The sequence below is a fragment of the Manis javanica genome, chromosome 2 (genome assembly GCF_040802235.1).
Source record: "Manis javanica isolate MJ-LG chromosome 2, MJ_LKY, whole genome shotgun sequence".
In the NCBI taxonomy this organism is placed as follows: Eukaryota; Metazoa; Chordata; class Mammalia; order Pholidota; family Manidae; genus Manis; species Manis javanica.
The window spans coordinates 105,198,480-105,215,762 of NC_133157.1; the positions used below are offsets into that span (position 1 = coordinate 105,198,480).

Here is a 17,283-nt window from a genome sequence, read left to right on the forward strand (position 1 = left end):
CACTCCCTCCTCAATTGGCTTATGGCTGCACTTCATGCTGCGTGGCCCAATCAGGGTGATCTACCATCCTCTCCTGTTAGATGGCAGATGTATGCTGAGCTCCAACAGGTATTATGAGAGCTAGGCATAAGAAGTGTCATCTATAGTTCAGAGAATTATGGCCCAGATGAAGAGATTTTCACTACTGGAATGAAAAATATTGTGCTTCAAATGGCTCCCACATCCCGCTTTGGGTCTCTAGTGGCCATTCTTTCCCCTCACTTAGGGCATTTAATAAGCAAGGTGACATGTACAGTAGCAGACTTAGGAGAGGCTGCAGCAATGAGAACCTGGAAATAAATAAGGTTTGCTACTCACAAGAAGAATTTAAAGGGCCCCATGAAGGTTACGAGGACCCAGATGTGGGTTGATTAAATATGGGCAGGAGCAGATGGAAGGAAATTAGATGGGGAGTCAAATAGTATCATATTAGAGCTATGGCAACAGCTGAAACCAGAGCAGTAGTTCCAGCCATTAAGACCAAAGAGGCAGAGGTCAGAGACAGAGCCACGAGTCTGGCCTGTGTGCTTGCAAGACTTCCTGCTGGAAAGTGAGCCAACCTCACTGGAGCCCACACAGTAAGGTGATTGGGGAACACGGTTTGACTGAGGGGAAGGTCAAGGTATCTGCTCTGAGGGACCAGGGGTAGACCGCAGGCCACATGTTGAAATAGCTATCCATTGGTCCCCAGTGAACATACAACGTGTCCTAGCTCTGGTGGACACAGGGGATGAATGCTCACTGATTTATGGTAACCCTGAGAGGTGCCCCAGGACCCCCACTATCATAGATGGATATGGGCATAAGGCTATTAGAGTGAAAAAAGCCCAAATCCCTTTGGGAATAGGGCATCTACCCCCAAAAGTGTATACTGTGTATATATCTCCTATTCCTGAGTATATTTTGGGGATTGATATCCTGCAGGGTCTATGGTTGCAGACTATCACGTCCCGCCACCTAGGGCGATGGCAGGAGAATGATCACCGAAGGCCTGGTTCATTAGGAATCTTTATTATGGGCGTCCGAGCATCCATCTAGTGAAAGGCAAAAGCAAAAAACAACAACAACCACAACCACCCCCACTTCCTCCAGGGCAGCAGCTTATATAGCATATCCCAACCAATCAGCTGACTGATCACACGCCAGGTTCAGTCTTATTGGAAACATGTGAAAAGCATGCTATGAGCATGAGCACGGAAATGGGGACAAGCCAATCATGGAGACTTCATTATGTGCTGAGCTGTAGGGCCAGGAAGGGTGGTGTCTAGGAAGCAAGTGCCATCTTTAGGGCGTTGTCCAGCTAGAGTGGGGCTCAGCCTCGGCCGTAGGCCGGGTCCCCACATCTCCCCCTTTATTGTTTTATAACCAAAGGGCTGTCGGGATCATGCCTGTCTTAGGTCGTCCGGAGTCTGCGGCATTCTTACCCATCCTCAGGCAACAGACAACTTAGGTCTACGCCCTGTCATAGGTTGATATGCGCAGCTCCCGATCTTACCCGTCCTTGACTACTGATCCAGCATATTAAGCCATACTCTAGGGGAGATGCCTTCCTCTAGCGCTGCCATGGCCTGCAACAGGACCTTCCGTTCTCCCCATTGCTGTTTTTGTATGGAACAGACTTTCCTCCCAAGCAGGAGGAGGCCCACAATTAGCAATATTCCTATGACACCTACACCTGACCAGGCTTTGGTGGCATTTAACACAGCTTCAGCTATTTGAGCTACGGAGAGCATCTCTACTGTGTTGGAGCTAACATTCAAAATTTCTAACCGTAGCTGAGTGGTGAGCTCGTCAAGCTCACTGGACCAATTTGTGGTTAACATCTGGCCTAACTGTCTGGACAAGTTGGCAGCTTTAGAATAATTATGAAAAGGAATACCAGTAATACACCCCTGTATAAGAATGGACGCAGCCCATAGACAAAATCTCCCCCAAGAGGTCCAATTTTTCTTGAAGAAGGTTCATGGGTTGGTTGACCAAGGCCATCCCATTCTTAAAATGGCTGTTGATGACGTTCTGCATTGTCATTGCCGAGGCAGTGGCCTGGGACAGACCATTCAGCATCTCTGCCGTAGGAATGGTGATAGCGCGGCGGTGGCTGCAGCTGCAGCTCGGCTCCGCCGTCACCTGCTGTAGGATCCACGGCAGGAGCAGAAGCAGTGCCATCATCTTGTACCTCCGCTCCGGGGTTTTCCACTCTGTGTATCAGACGTTCAGGCACTCAAACGGGGTTCTGCTCATCCTGTGGAAAAACACAAACCGAGCTTCGGGTCCAGATTATCACTGGGTCCGGGCCTTTCCATGTTCCTTCCAACACATCCTTCCACAAAACTTTAGGCATGTGTTTTGGATTGGATTGTTGGCCGTGCCGCTCTGCTGCAATGCGGCCATTTTTGTCCAGTGTTAAAAAGTTTAAAATGAATAATATGATGTTAAATTTGTCTCTGGGGGATCTAAAGTCTTCTCCTATTCCCCCTTTTTGTTTATATAAGGCATTCTTGAGGGTGAGGTGGGTGTGTTCCACCATACCCTGACCCTGAGGGTTGTAGGGAATGCCGGTAGTATGTTTGATGTCTAGAGTTTTGACAAAGGTAAGGAATGGTTTGGATGAATATGCTGGCCCATTGTCTGTTTTCAGATGCTTGGGCTTTCCCCAGGCCGAAAATGCTTGCAAACATTGGGAAATGACATCCCGAGATTTCTCCCCCGTGTGGCAAGATGCAAAGATAACACCTGAGCAGGTGTCCACAGACACATGAACATATTTCATCCTGCCAAATTCGGGGATGTGAGTGACATCCATTTGCCAAATGTGGTTGGGAAGCAATCCTTTTGGGTTAACCCCTATGGGAGTAGGGGGAAGAAGCGATACACACCACTTGCAGCTGACCACTATGGCTCTCGCCTGTTCTCTAGTGATCTGGAACTTCAGGCGGAGGGTGGTAGCATTAGCGTGAAATTTCTTGTGAAATAGATTGGCCTGTTCTGCAGGGTCTGTTACCACAAACATAGTAGATTCCCTAGTCAGGGAATCTGCATGATGGTTTTCCTCAGTGAGGGGCCCCGGAAGGGAGGTATGAGCTCTTATATGTCCAATGAAAAAGGGGTCTGAACGGTCCCAAATTATCTGCTGTAGGCATCTAAGAATATTTAAGACGGATGAGGAGGGGTTAATGTGACCTGCGCACTCTATTGCAGAGACGGCATTCACTACATACTGGCTGTCTGATAGAAGGTTAAAGGGTTCCTTTGGAAAGAGCTCAAATGCTCGCATCACTGCCAATAGTTCTGTCTGTTGGGCTGAGGTAATCGCGAACTTGAAGGTCCACGAGCCATCATCAGTGACTATGGCCCCAATGCCAGTTTTAGAACCATAAGTGAACAGTACTCTTACTTTAGGTATGGGTTTATGTCTGGTGTTTCTCGGGAAAACAACTGGGTTAGACAAGCAAAATTGTAGCCACGGATGCTTTGGGTAATGATTGTCAAAGGAGGCTTGAGAGACGGTGTGTACAATGGCCCATGTGTCACAACAAGAGGCAAGGCACTCTAACTGTGTCGCCCAGTATGGAGTTATGATAATAGAGGGCGCTATTCCAAAGGTTTTGACCTTGATTCCCTTGAGGATTAAGTCCGCTATAGACTGTGGGTACCAAATCAACATCTTTCCTGGTGAATGAGCTAAATACACCCACAGAAGGGGTCCCTCTTGCCAGAGCACGCCTGTGGGGCTATGATTGCTGGGAAGCGTAATAAAGGAAAGAGGTTTCTGATAATTTATTCTATCCACTTGAGCAAGTTCTAAACGGGATTGGACGAGTTCCAATGCCCTTCTTGCCTGATCAGTGAGTGAGTGGGGTGATGTTAGATCTGGGTCACCTCTCAGTATAACATAGAGAGGTCGGAGCTCTTCATCAGTAAGCTTTAGGTAGGGTCACACCCAATTTATATCACCAAGCAGTTTCTGGAAATCATTAAGATTTTTTAGGTGATCTGTCCTTATAACTATTTTCAAGGGTCTGGCCAGGGTGCTTTCTAATCTCATTCCTAAATAACTCTTGGCACTAGTCTTCTGGATTTTTTCTGGGGCTATAGCCAGGCCCCATTTTTGGAAGTGCGACTGCAAGAAACAGAGACCTTGCTCTAGCTCCCTGCTGCTCTCATGACACAAAAGGATGTCATCCATATAATGATAGATGATCATGTTAGGAAACTTTCCTCTGACAACTGACAAAGCCTTACTCACATATAGTTGACACATAGTGGGGCTATTGGCCATTCCCTGCGGTAATACTCTCCATTCATAGTGCTCATCTGGGTGGTCATGGTTAATGGCAGGTATGGTAAAGGCAAATTTGGCACAATCTTCAGGGTGAAGTGGGATAGAAAAGAAACAGTCTTTGATATCCACAACTATCGTTTCCCAATCCTTAGGCAGGGCCATGGGCAGTGGCAAACCCAGTTGTATTGAGCCCATAAGCACCATCTGCTTATTTACAGCTCTAAGGTCATGTAAAAGCCTCCACTTCCCTGTTTTCTTTTTTATCACAAAAATAGGTGTGTTCCAGGGGGAGGTAGAGGCCTGAATATGCTTGGCAGCAAGCTGCTCCTGTACTAAAGTGTGGGCTGCTTCCTTCTTCTCTTTAGTAAGGGGCCACTGAGGAACCCACACAGGATTCTCAGATCGCCACTGAATCTTTATTTGCTGTTCTCCTTCAGTGGCCCCAAGGAAAAACCCAGCCCGGGCCCTCCAAATCGACTGGGCGTAATGTTAGACAAAGGAGTGGGCTTTTCTCGACCCAACAAGTTCTTCCCAAGTCCACCTGTCCCGGGGTAGCCCTGTCTTTTCATAATGCAGTTAGACTGTTTGCTGTAGAAAGTTTCCGTGGTCAATTTGAGATTCATTTGGGTTAGTACATCTCTTCCCCAGAGGGACAGGGGTATGTTTAGCATGAAGGGTTGAATTATCCCCTCGTGCCCTTCTTGGTCCATCCAAGACAGTGAAGCAGCACTACATAGGGGCGCTTGGGCTATCCCGAGTCCTCTTAAGGTTTGTGCAGCTCGATTTAAAGGCCATTCCTTTGGCCATTCATCTTCCTTTATGATACTATGGTCTGCTTCTGTGTCCAGCAATCCTGAGAAATGCTTACCTCTGATCTCTAAGGTGTGCATGGGCCTGGTTCCCAAATCCAATGTAAGACAAGCCAGCGGAGCCCCAGAAGGCCCAAACCCTTGCTGTTCTCGAACAGCATTTTTATGAGCATACAAATCATGTTTGCTAGGAAGCATAAGAATTTGAGCAATGCGATCTCCTGGGCTAATAGCCATGATTCCTCGTGGGGAGGAGACCATAATTTTAACTATTCCTTCATAGTCTGGATCTATAACTCCTGGGTGTACTATTAACCCTGCTTTAGTAGTGGAGCTCCGGCCCAATAAGAGACCCACTACTCCTTTTGCCAAAGGTCCCTTAAAATCTGACTCTACAACTTGAACTCCCATCTCAGGGGTCAATACGAGTCTGGTGGCGGCACAGATGTCCACTCCTGTGCTTCCTGCTGTTGCTCTCCATGATCCCTCGGTGCTGGGTGAACTCCCTGATCTGTCAAAGGGTGATGAGTTCTGGGTATCTGTTGAACTACCCCATACATTTGCGGGCCCTGAGGTGGAGGGCCCCTCCTCCCATTTTTTGGCTCTTGAGGGGGCAGCGGTCGGCCTTCCACATCCACCACTGACCTACACTCACTGGCCCAGTGATTTCCTTTTCTACATCTCGGGCATAATCTTGGTTTGGGTCTGCTAGCAAGTTCATTGGCTTCCTTCAACTTGGGACAATCTCTTTTCAAATGACCCATTTGTTTGCAGTAGAAACAGGCCCCAGGAGGGGTTGACCTGCCATGAGCATCTCTCAATCCCTGAGTTATGGCTGCGGCCATAACCTGTCCTTGCACCACACTGTCATTAATGTCCCTACAAACCTTAATATAAGTACTCAGATCTTTGTTCTTCCAGGGTCTTATGGCCTCCCTACACCATTTGTTGGCCTGCTCATAGGCCAGCTGCCTCACAAGGGCATAGCAGTATCAACATCACCAAATATGCGACCGGCTGTTTGCATCAGTCTGGCTAGAAAGTCTGCATATGGCTCATTAGATCCTTGCAACACCTTTGACAGCTGGCCCTGTAGGTCACCTGTGCCTTGCAGCATCTTCCAGGCCCTCACTGCTGCCGCGGCTATTTGCATATATACCGCTGGGGGGAATCCTACCTGATTCTGTTGACCCAAATATGGACCCGTGCCCATCAACATGTCTAAGTTCCATTAATGATTACCTGCTGCGGCATTACGCCGAGCCGTGTCCTGTGAAAATTCTTGCCAGGCTGTCTTAAATGTCAGGTACTGACCTCCAGAGAGGGCTGCTCTTGCTACATTGGCCCAATCATCCAGGGTCAGATTAAGAGAAGCTACTGACTCCACTAAAGAAACAGTGAAAGCTGCCTGGGGGCCATACTTTGTGGATGCTTCCTTCAGACTTTTAATGACCTTGAAATCTAGGGCTTGATGATACCTCTGTTGTGTATTAGGGTCTTCAAATACAGGGAAAGCGGCACTTCCTTGTTCTCTCAGCCACTCCCTCCACCACCCTCTTTTAGTCCTTGATTGCAATCACACGTACGACGACAGGGCTGTACGTGATACGGGCACAGTTCTGCAAATGAAGCCAGAGGAAGAGGGCGGCCTGACGGCACCATTTTCAAGGACGGTTTCAGGGTTGTTGAGAGGGGGTGTCCTCCGACTCCTCTTCCTCTTTCTGTTGCCTCAACTGCGTTAGGGAGGGATAACTGCGGGGGATAGGGCGTTCCTTCCTCTGGGCGATTCTAAGTCTCCTTATATGCTTTTCTAATTCCTCCCCCGATAGCTCCCCTTCCTCATCTGTAGATCCCCCTTGCTCGGACCCCCTCTCTGAGGTCCTAGCGGAGGATCTTTCCTCCTGGGCATCTTCCAGGACTTTCTCCCCCTTTCTTACAGCCTCTCTGCAGCTTGGCTTATCCTCCTTAAGGCACCCCCTGGCTAGACTCCATATAGAAATCGTCCCTACCGGGAGCGGTTCCACTTGGTCTGCTTTGCACAGATCTTTCCCTAGTCTTTCCCACAAGGGGGCAGTGATCCTTCCCTCATCCAAAAACCACTGCGCATGCTTCTCAACAGTATGTAAGAAAGCCCTCGCGGTTTTAGCCTTTAATGGAGTTCCATTAGCCCTTAGGAGTGCCCGGAGTGGTTCCTCCACCCACATCCTAGACACCTCTGAACCCACAGTGCGGAGGAAAGGAGGTTGACTCTATTCTAAGTTGAGGTTACGTGTGCCCGCGCTCATACCCCTGAATTGAGTCTCCTCACAGCCTGAGAGTCCTCGCTAACTGGTTTTCGTCGCTTCCCGCGAACTTTAGTCTACGTTGCTTTACCTGCGAACTTTCCACAGCGCTCTTATTCTTTCATGAGGAAACGCAGAAACATATACAGACTAAGACAGAACAAGACAAGGAACACAAAGGCTAAACACACACACCACAATTGCTTGCATTTGCACGACCTGATGTTGCTTTCACTTTGTCCCTGACCATACTCACCACTCTCCAAAATGTCAGTCACTCATGTAACTCTTCCAAAGGGTGTCCACTTGGATCGCCGCAGGGTGAGAAGTTCCACTCTGTCCTCGGACACCAGGTTTTCGTCCCAGGTTTCGGCACCAGCTATCACGTCCTGCCACCTAGGGTGACGGCAGGAGAATGATCACCGAAGGCCTGGTTCGTTAGGAATCTTTATTATGGGTGTCTGAGCATCCATCTAGCGAAAGGCAAAAGCAAAAAACAACAACAACCACAACCACCCCCACTTCCTCCAGGGCAGCAGCTTATATAGCATATCCCAACCAATCAGCTGACTGATCACGCGCCAGGTTCAGTCCTACTGGAAACATGTGAAAAGCATGCTATGAGCACGAGCACGGAAATGGGGACAAGCCAATCATGGAGACTTCCTTATGCGCTGAGCTGTAGGGCCAGGAAGGGTGGTGTCTAGGAAGCAGGCGCCATCTTTAGGGCATTGTCCAGCTAGAGTGGGGCTCAGTCTCAGCCATAGGCCGGGCCCCCACAGCAGACCACTGCAGGTGAATTCAGACTGAGAGTACCTGTGCTGAAGGCAGTTCTGAGGAGACATGGTAGGTACCCGCCCATAGCTTTGCCTGTGCCTCGGTGGGTGACTAACACCAAACAATACAAACTGCCTGGAGGGCATAAAGAGATTGCAGAAACTCTCCAGGAGCTGGAAAAGGTGGACATTATAAAGCCCACCCATAGTCCTTTCAATTCCCCAGTGTGGCCAGTAAAAAAGTTGAATGGCTCCTGGTGTATGACTATGGATTGCAGAGAACTGAATAAAGTCATACCCCCTATGCATACTGCCGGCCCCTCTATTGCAGGCTTAATGGATACCCTCAGTCATGAGCTAGGAACATACCATTATGTGGTAGATCTTGCTAATGCCTTCTTTTCCATTGACATTGAGCAGGAAAGTCAGGAACAGTTTCCCTTCACATGGGAAGGACAGCAATGGACTTTCAATATCCTTCCACAGGGATTCCTCCACAGGCCCACCATCTGTCTTGGACTTGTAGCCCAGGACTTGGCTACATAGGAGAAACTGCCAACGGTGTGGCTGTACCATTATATTGATGATGTCATGCTCACATCCGATTCTCTTTCAGATCTATGTGCACCACCTAGACTGCTGCAACATCTCCAGGAGAAAGAATGGGCTGTGAACAGTACCAAGGTTCAGGGACCTGGTTTGTCTGTCAAATTCTTGGGTGTCATCTGGTTGTGTAAGACCAAAGTTATACCAGAAGCAGCTATAGACAAGGTCCAGGCCTTTCCTATCCCTACAACCGTGGTATTGTTAAAGGAGTTTCTGGGTCTTCTAGGCTACTGGAGAGTGTTTATCCTACACTTGGCACAAATTCTGAAGCCCTTGTACTAGTTGGTACGAAAGGGCATCTGGTGGGACTGTGATGAGATATGGGCATCTGCCTTTACTACAAAACGGGCAGTCAAGGCCATGCAGGCCTTGAGTGTGATAGACCCATCAAGGCCCTGTGATCTGGATGTTCATGTGACTGAAGATGGTTATGGCTGGGGTCTCTGGCAGAGGCTTAAATGAACTCGCCAACCTATTGGATTCTGGTCACAACTCTGGAAAGGGGCAGAGGTATGACACACTTTGATAGAAAAACAACTGGCTCCCGTGTATCATGCCTTTCTGGCTACAGAACCCATCATTGGAATGGCCCCGATAAAGGTAATAACCACCTATCCCATCTTGGGGTGTGTACAAGACTGGACCCAAAAACCAAGGAGTGGTGTGGCACAAATGCCCACACTGGCCAAGTGGGGTGCTTATCTACAGCAGCATAGTGCCCTCTCTAGTAGCCCCTTGAGTGAAGAACTTCAATGCTTATTGGGGCTGGTGACATATACTAGTGAAAAGCAGTAAGAACTTGCTTTTGAACCATTAGTAGCAGACAGTTCCTATCAGGAGGGAAGAGCCCCTATACCCAAAGATGCATGGTACACAGATGGCTCCAGTCATTGGTAGCCCCCAAAATGGAGGGCCATAGCTTTCCATCCTAAGACTGAGGGAATATGGATGGAAGATAGTGAGGGCTTCCATCTATATTGTTGTGGGCCAATGGGCAGAGTTGTGGGCCATGTGGCTTGTGATCAGCCAGGAGCCCTCCCTTATAGTTGTCTGCACTGACAGCTAGGTTGTCTATCAGGACTTGACCCTGTGGCTACCAACCTTGTACCATGCCAACTGGCTATTTGGTCAATGACCCCTTTGGAGGCAAGAATTGTGGCAAGACTTTCAGGCCTTTGGTCAGACTAAAATAATTGCAGTATTTTATATGACAGGTCATTTGCCACTGGCATCCCCTGGAAAATGATGAAGCAGATAAATCAGCCCAGATATGTTGGTTAGAAGGAAAGCCTGCGTCTGATGTAGCACAATGGTTACATCAGCATTTGTTGCATGCGGGGCAAAAGACAATGTGGGCTGTAGCCCGTCGGTGGGGCTTGCCTTTGACCTTTGAAGAGACTTGAATGAACTCACCAACCTATTGGATTCTGGTCACAACTCTGGAAAGGGGCAGAGGTAGAGCCCAGCAGGAGTGTGTTGTGTGCTCCAAAAGGGACTTACACCAAGTTCCACAGCAACATGGGACAATAGCTAAGGGGACTGCACCCCTTGTCAGGTGGCAGTAGACTACACTGGGTCTCTACCTGTGTCAGAAGGATATCTGTATACCATGATTTGTGTGGACACAGCTACCGACTTCTGGTTGCTTTTCCTACCCATTGTGGAGACCAGCAGATGACCAAAAGTGGCCTGGAGCATCTTTTTGCTGCCTATGGCCAACCACATTAATTGAGAGTGATCAGGGCACCCATTTTACTGGACATATACTGCAAAAATGGATGCAACAGCTGGAAATCAAATGGAAGTTTCATGTGCCATACAATCCAACCGCAGCAGGCATAATAGAGAGGCACAATGGCTTGTTAAAATCTGGACTAAAGTCAGATACCAACAGTCTGCGGGGATGTTCAGTCTGCTTATGGACCGTGCTACAGCGTGTGAATGAGACACCCCGAAAGGTATTCCTGAGCCCTGTAGACATGTTAACACACATGTCTGCCTCCCCAATACAACTGAAGGTTCAAACCAAGGAAGAATCAATGAAGCCGAGGTTTGGCCACTAGAATAACATCTTGCTACCAGCACCAACTGCACTGAACCCCGGAGACTCCATTGAGTGGACATGGCCTTGGACCTTTTGACACATGGACCAATGATGGCTGGCTCTCCTGGCACCTTGGGGACAAGGCCTGGAAGCGGCTTCCTGTGCATTCCTGGAATAAGAGCACAGTGGCCCCCAAAGTTCACAGTAGTATTTCCTGAACAGCCAGAAGGTAGGAGCATCTTACCGGGGAGTTTTGTTTTATCATTATGGCCAATGCATGCACCTCCGGTAACACTATATATAGACCCTTCAGTAACCCCTGCAGGGAAAGGAGTAAAGGTATGGTATACTAGACCTGGAAGGGACCCCCTTTCTGCTACAGTCCTATCACAGGACCACTCTTTTACATGCATCCTCCCTGATGGACAAGATTTGTCTATGTTAGCGTAATTAAAACATGTGTCTTATCACCCCTAAAGTCTTTGTAGATTGGGAACTTCCTCTAGTTTGTGGATTATTATGTTTTGTTATTAGGAACCTCCTCTGGCTTGAGGATTATTATAATTTTTGCTACCTGTATCAAAATCTTGTTGTATCTTAATTTTCATTATTATCTCTAAGTTTTTGTTATCCTCTGTTGCTATTGTGGAATCAGGTTACAGTTCTCCAGCTTCAGGGACCATTGTGGAAGATTGAAAGCATGTAGATTGTAAGGCGAGAATCCTGGAGGGGTGGAGTGTGGGGAAGTTGGGGTTCCTATGGCCAGGATCCTCACTGAACTTAAACCACCTGATGATGTAACTGGCCTGTCGCTAGGCTACCGCTTCCACACCATTAGGCAATTAGCTATTATTGCACTATATAGAGAGCTCGGCCCAGTGCTCTGGAAGGAGGCAGAGACGCTAGTGCTCCACCTACCCCCGGGAGAACAAGCCGGGTAATAAACCCTTTTATTCCATAGAACATTTTGCTGTCAATTTCTTTGGTCACATTGAATCCATAGTGAACTTGCCCTGGGCTGAAACCCATTGGCAAGACACTCAGGTTAGGACCAGAGACCAGAGCAGGAATGTCTGGCAAGAAAAGACAAGATCTCAGACCTAGAAGTTTCCAGGATAAGGATTTAGACACAGTGAGCACATCTGGAAGTCAGTTTCTCATGCTGACTCACAAGTCTGGAATCAGGTCCTAGAATTTTAAGTTACCTGACCTGGGGCACAGGTTATCCTGGGCTGCACTGGATGGCAGTACTGAGACCCATGGTATGGAATCAAACTTCTAAAACTCTCTTACCCAAGGCCTGAGTCTTCAGGAGAGGGTTGGGGGCCCCCAGTGGGCTCAGGTGGAGAAGAAAGCAGGTCTGATGGAGGAACTAACAAGGGTCAGGAGCAACCTTAGTGGAACACTTGGCCCTTTTTCTCAGAATGTGATCTCCCTGCTTTCCCTGTGGTGCCCTCTGCCTCTGCTTCCTCATCTGCAGCACATCATTAGCTCATTGTAGAGCATCCATAAGACCCCTGTGAACAGTAACATTCTGCAGTTGCTATGTGACCTACAAGAGCATCTCTTCTTTCATTGTCAGGAACAATCATACCAATTGCAGGGGAGTTTGGCTAGGAATACCAAACCAGCACTTTTCTTTAAACCCCTTTGCAATTAGGTTTTCTCAGTTGAACACCCATAGATGAGGTCCCAAGACAGGACTGGAGAATAAGCATGGTGACTTGCCCTGTGATGTCCTGGGAGCCTAGAAGATTTCTGCATTAGCAAGGGAGCCAGAAAGGACCCTTGTGCCCATCAGGTAGCTACCTGAGAACCCTAAAATCTGAGGATTGCAGCAGACCATTGAGGTCATCAGACACTTGCTCCTCCTTTATGCATTCGTAGTACTAGTATGGTATTAGGAAGCTGGTGAGACTCACCCCACTGATTTTGGAGAGAATGAACCAATGTCTGTACATCTACCTCATCATCATAGAGGAGCCTTGATCAAACTCAAGGTCAAGAATTCTTGCCTCTGCTTTATGCTCAGGAACTATTATGTTTAAGGAAATGACCCCATTGTACTCTATTTGGATGAATAACATACTTAAAAACTGTGTATCACTGTGTTAAAGTGGATGCCTCTGTGCAGACAGTTGCGTTGTGCATTTCACTGTGAGCAGAGTGTGATTTCTAGTCTGCTCCTGGGAACCTGGCTCTCATATGACATGCATTAAAAAGCAAACCAAAAAAAATTGTAATATACCAAGCCCAAGGTAACAATGTCAACATCTTAAATTCTCAGGAAAAGAGAAAAAGCAGTTGTTTTCTAGGAACAGTTACAGATGACATTTCTGGGGAGACCCATGTTTGCCACTCTTGCACAACAGTGAGGACAGGAGAGCTGTTGTCATTTAGGGAACTCTGTTTCTGGCTCTGAGAGACAAGGACTTCAGTTTGGCCTGTGAATTACATGGATGGGAGGCAGTGCTGTAGGAATTAAGGAATGTCACATCCCATCCAGGGAATAAGTCCTCAGCTTAGTGTACTTTTCTCCGGTATGACCTTCCAGTGATTAATGTAAAAATCATTTTTTGCTATTGAGCCACATTATCTGAGCTGATAGTTTCCATCTTAAGGACCTCCAATGAGGATGCTTATTGGGATGACATTGCAAAAATAAAATCCAACATTCAGAATTCAGGAGGAAGCATTGAACCCCCAAAGACAGGGCCATGGTGCAGCAACAATTCAGAAGTGTCTGCTGCCATCTGCCTGCCAGAGTGAGAAACTACAGGCAACGTTCAGGAGTCTGAGGATCCTGTCACCTTTGGGAGAGGGGAACTTGCGGTCCCTCCTGAACAGTAACTGACTTCATGTGATGCGGAGTTAAGTTCTGAGAGTTGGGGGACCTAAATAAAGGGGGATGGTCTATAAAGATAAAAGTATAAAAGTAGACCTTCCTCAATCTGCTCAAAGGCCAAAAGAAGGAATTCTTTATAATTTCTGCCTCTTTCTGGAATTTTGGCTTTGTGTGTGTGTGTATTTATTTATTTATATGTTAACATTTATATATGTAATATAAATACAGATATTCTAGGTTGTGTGACAAGAGATCCCAAGCTTCCAGTGGACCACGGGGTAAAATGGGTAGAAATCTCTCAGCCTCAGCTCTCTCATCTGTAAAGCCAAAAATTATTCACTTCTCATCAAGCTCTTGGAGGCTATAGGGGTCTTGTCTTTGCCCACAAAGACAGTCAGACCACCCGCTCTTGCTGGCTGGGTAATTAGAAAGACCAGCAGGGTGATGAATCCAGATGCTGCTTCCCAGATTCAAACTGAAGGTCAAAGGCACAATGCCCTCAGCCTACATCAACTTTGCAAATAGCCATTAACAGAAGGTCCATGATTCAGCTGAAAGCAGAAGTGAGGTGGGCAGTCTGTATGGCGCCCTAAGAGGAATGGACAGCCTCACTCCTTTCCTGCCCCACGGAAGACGGCTTCCTGCTCTCCGGCCTTCCCTTCCACTTTCAGCACTGCCGCCCATCCGTGCCCATCTTAGCGGGATTACTGGACTCATCTGAGCAATGGAGGGAGAAGAAGAGGTCTCACACATTTGCGCACGCACACACACACACAGTGGTTATGGTTGGTAATTATTTTTCTATGTCATCAGGCTCTTTAAATAATTGCAAGGACCCATGAAAATTCGCGTGGCAATGGTGCACAACTTAGAACCTAGATTTGGTTGCCTGTCCCTCACCTTATAGCCACAAGATTTCTGGCTGGAAAGGAAATCTTGCATTTGTTTATTTCCTTCAACCACTATTTCTATCTCTGAACTGGAATACTGACCATGCCCCAGCCATGAGCTAAGCACTCGAGGGCCTCAGCAGTGAGTGGCAGATGTGCTTCCCACCCTCACAGAGCACAGAGTCCATCAGAGAAACGGACATAAAACAGAAATTTCAAGGGCAATGGAGATTCAGAAAGAGGACAGCACAGTGATCTGTATGATCAGGGCCCTGTGTGTCTCTTTCCCCTCCATGCCTGCCCATTTCGCTCTTCTCTTGGACTGTGAGCTCCTGGAAGGCCTGATGGCCCTTAGTGCAGCACCTCAAGCCATTGCCACTTGAGAATAGACAGAAATATTCCTTTGTGGACCATCACCCAGGAACCAGAATTGCCCACTGGGTATGTTGGGTATTAAGACAGCAGTTAAAGAGAAAGCTCTGAATTCCTGGTAGCAGAAAAAACCCTAAGACTGACTGGGAATCACAAAAGCATTAATACTGTGACCTAAGAATTACATCAGGAATGTTCTCTTATCTGGAAAATGGAGAAATGACTCACATATTTTGTGGAGATGGAGACAGGATAGATAGAAAGGCTTTCAAAAGAAAAAAAAGCAGAAATGGAAATACAATATCGTATGAAATGCTTATGACATATCATGTCACAGACTTCTTAATTCCTTTCAAACTTTGACCCACTTTTTTATTAAGGTATTATTGATATACACTCTTATGAAGGTTTCACATGAAAAAACAATGTGGTTACTACATTTACCCATATTATCAAGTCCCCACCCGTACCCCATTGCAGTCACTGTCCATCAATGTAGTAAGATGCCACAGATTCACTATTTGAAAATTTGGCCCATTTAAAAATAGGCTTTTCAAAATACCCCTTTTCCTTAAAATTGCTGACAGTAACTTTTGCCACTGTCTCAGGAAATGGCATATGTTGTTGGGTTTTTCCAAATGTTTTGAAGGTGCCAATTAGTGAAGGGTTTATAAATGGTCTTCAAATGATTTTTTTTCTAGCATCCCCAAATCCAGGAGTCACAGTATATTAAATATCTGTGCTGTGATAACGCAAGAACGCTAAACCAGTGGGTCACTGGAATATGGTGAGAGAGTGTGGGGACCCACCCCTTGCTGACTTTGCTAACTGGCTTCTGACCACGCTGCAGCCTCCATGCTGCTGTGGAACAGCTAACCGCCTCCTAATAGATCAATGCCATTAAAGGGTCAGTGCCACTTTTTTTTTCCCCCTTTGGATTTTTTAAATAGGAAGAGTGGTAGAAACTTGAGCTTCTCCAGTGATTACTCTCGCATGCGACTTCTCAGGTATTTACTCATGGAGAGCTTCACAAGTGTAGCATGTAATGAAGAAACACGAGGTGTCATCTTTGGTAGAATTATATGAAGACTTACATGATGAGAAATGTATGGCTAAAGCTCTTCTCTAACATCTAGGTACAAGTATTAACTGCCCCTGGAAAATTCTTTTCACATGAAAAACGATTTGTCGATTTTTTATTGAAATACTTACACTAAAAAAAAGGCTCCAGAAAGGAGTAAAAAGAGTGGTTGAGACTTAGAAATTAAATGTAAAGTGAGGCTATCATCCTGTGTGTCAGAATTGATGATCTTGACCCTTGGATTCCAGATGGATCATTAAAAAAATCCTGCCAATTATCCTCTAAAAAAAAAAAGGAGTGATTGAGAGGTGCCTTTATCCTCCTCCCCAATGTGTGTACTACAATTGAGTACAGAACTTGGGATAAATGGATTCCTGGGCTGCTGCTTCTGTGTTCCCTCCGCAGTATGGAAAGACTCTCTATGATAACTATCAGCGGGCCGTGGCCAGGGCTGGCCTTGCTTCCTGGTGGACAAACCTGGGCACTGTCAAGACAGGTCCCCCAGTGCCACCTCCTACAGGTACTGTGACCAGAAATTCTGACACCTGTTTAAAGCTCATGTACAAACCTGTCCAACACACCGTGTAAAAACAGAACTTTGTAGACACTGTACAGAATATATTTCCCTTCTGATGGTCGGGCTCCAGACTACCCCATATACACCTGTATCTGCTTCTTTATAAGCCAGTTTTAGCAAAGTGTTGACCCTTTTCTGTGGGATTCTGGTGGATAAGATGGTGATCTCGTTTTGGGTGAGCTGGTAAGGAGCTGTCCCTCAGAAAGCAATGCTCATTTGTCCAGAGCTCATCTGCACCCAGCAGACTGCCGGCAGCAAGGACAAGGTCACCGCCAGGGCATTTTGCCTTGGTGACATCATGGCTAGAGCCTTCTGCCCAATTGCGGACCTCACGGGCTCTGACAGAGACACTCCAATGGCTTGGGAGAGGCCAAGGGATTCAGGAGTTCTGGCCCAGGGACCCAGGACAAAGACCAGACAGATGCTTGCTTTTTTCTTCCCTAATTATTTCTTTATAGACAAATGCTTTATTATACCATTCTCTTCTATCCTTTTTCTTTTTTCTTTTCTTTTCCCCAGTTCTTCAAAGCCTGAGCACTAGTCTTCCTCAGGGACTTCACAGGTGCTGCTCCCCTAGTTTGTGATGTTCACGCAGCTGATTCTTACCTGTCCTCAGGCCTCAAAGGAACTGTCTTTTGTAGGCCAGTCATAATTAATAATCTGTGTGATTATTAGTTTAG

At 46.9% G+C, this 17,283-nt stretch overlaps 1 long non-coding RNA gene across 1 annotated transcript in view; it reads right to left on the reverse strand.

Annotated features, from left to right (window-relative positions):
• Positions 1-1,109: 1,109 nt before the first annotated feature.
• The window catches only part of LOC140847781 (uncharacterized), a 56,178-nt gene continuing 40,004 nt past the window's right edge, over positions 1,110-17,283 (reverse strand). Inside the window, exons 2-3 of the long non-coding RNA XR_012127946.1 lie at positions 7,669-7,808; positions 1,110-2,281 (exon numbers count right to left, since the gene is read on the reverse strand). This is a non-coding gene — a long non-coding RNA (uncharacterized lncRNA). The remainder of the gene's footprint in view (positions 2,282-7,668; positions 7,809-17,283) is intronic.